The sequence below is a fragment of the Mycetomoellerius zeteki genome, unplaced genomic scaffold, assembly GCF_001594055.1.
Source record: "Mycetomoellerius zeteki isolate Tzet28-1 unplaced genomic scaffold, Tzet1.0 scaffold194, whole genome shotgun sequence".
Taxonomy (NCBI): domain Eukaryota; kingdom Metazoa; phylum Arthropoda; class Insecta; order Hymenoptera; family Formicidae; genus Mycetomoellerius; species Mycetomoellerius zeteki.
The window spans coordinates 27291-29240 of NW_017256896.1; positions in this window are offsets into that span (position 1 = coordinate 27291).

The following is a 1950-nucleotide window of genomic DNA, read 5'->3' on the forward strand; positions in this document are numbered from 1 at the left end:
CGAAACTATTTTTAAGTATTAAACGATTAGATACGTAATGTAAAGGAATTGCCAAATGTGATCCGACACCAGTTGTTCGTGTGTAATCCAAAATGTATGTTAAAAAATGTGATACAGACGTTTCAACTTTGGTATTGGGTCCTCTTCAGTAGAAAATATATGTTTAAAGATAATTTCATGATGCCAAAGTAAAGTAAAAAACGCTCGATCGTCAAAACATCGTTAAACTATTGTCGCTGTTTGAATCTCCAAAAAGTTGTCTGTTATATTTTACTGAATATACAAATAATCCATATTCAAAAAATTCCACTAAAATAATTGATTCAAAAGAAATTTAATTAATTGTAAAACTATATTAATCAAAATTACTAAAAACTTACGTAGCGAAAAGCTTAACGATGGTCTGTTACAAAGATGTGAATACAGAGAGAGATATCGTTGTAATGAGAAAGCCAAGTACAATGGAAATATTATAGGAGAAATAGAGAGCTTGTCCGCCGATAAAAATTAAAAGTAAACATGAAAAGTTAAAACATAAAAATATATAAAAATATACATATTATCAGCAGAGTTACGTCAATCTTTAGCGACTAGATCATAATACAAACGACTCAGTAAATCTGTGTCATTTTGCAAGTTCAATCCGTTTAATTTATTTGGAGAGCCTTTCGTATTTTTAATTTTATTATTATTTTAGGTACATAACTTTTTGTAAAATGCGAGAAAATTGTAAGTGCCTAATATTATACTTTTGCACATGGCTGTATATACGAGTATAAAGCATTGTTTTATATATTCAAGGAACTTTTAATCTTTCTAATATAAAGATCTCAAACTATACATCTAATATAAGATTTTAAATTATCATGCGGTTTGGGTCGTATGTTCGTATATCGGCAGCAAACGTAGGTAGGGGAAAATGGGGCAAGACGGGGCACTTAAGGTTCAATGATGAATAAAGCATAGATTTTCATAATTAACGGATCAAAGGACCATGCACTAATCCTATATGAAATTGGATCCCGGTGAAATCAAATGGTTTTCTCATATGTTACAGCTTATGACCTGCTAAACAAAACATATAAGTTTTTGTGCAAAAAAATGAACAGTTTTTGTGTTTGATTCACCTAAAGTCGTTAACATCTCATCATAAAATACTCAATAATTTCTAAACGGCTGATCTAAAATGGATAAAATTATAGTGTTTTGAAAAGGTTTCAACAAGGACTATAAGAAAATGAAAGAAAAAGTTGGGAGTCTTACTTAAAAAATCCGTGTTGACTTTGTCATGACCTTGGCGATGCCACCCAAAGTCAGACTGATGAAGCAAGTGGATAGACCTTTTTGAACTCTATAACTTTTATCTGAAACATTTTTTTATAAAACTTATAGTTTTCGAAATATTTTGCCGTCTTGGAACATTTTATGTTCCTTATATGATTATATATGGTGCCACATATAATTATATCCCACATATAATTACATACTATCATATATAATGTCCAAGATATGTACACGTGTATAAAATGATATTTTGTTACAGAATATGTAGTGTAATTCCCTATTCTTAGCGTAATCCAGGACCAACGACATGGACATGGTAGGAGTCGGTCTCACACACGCACGCACACAGGCACGCACGCACGCATGCACACACGCACGCGCGCACACGGGACCAAACCCCTATCACGTTCATGTCGTTGGTCCTGGATTACGCTAAGAGTAGGGAATTACACTACATATTCTGTAACAAAGTAACATTTTATACATGTATACATATCTTGGACATTATATATGATAGTATGTATTAGAACTTATATATTTTGTTTAGCAGGTCATAAGCTATAATATATTAGAAAATCATTTGATTTCACCGGGATCCAATTTCATATAGGATTAATGCGGGGTTCTTTATTGCTAACTAATCTTTGGTAATCAGTCTTTCAATTT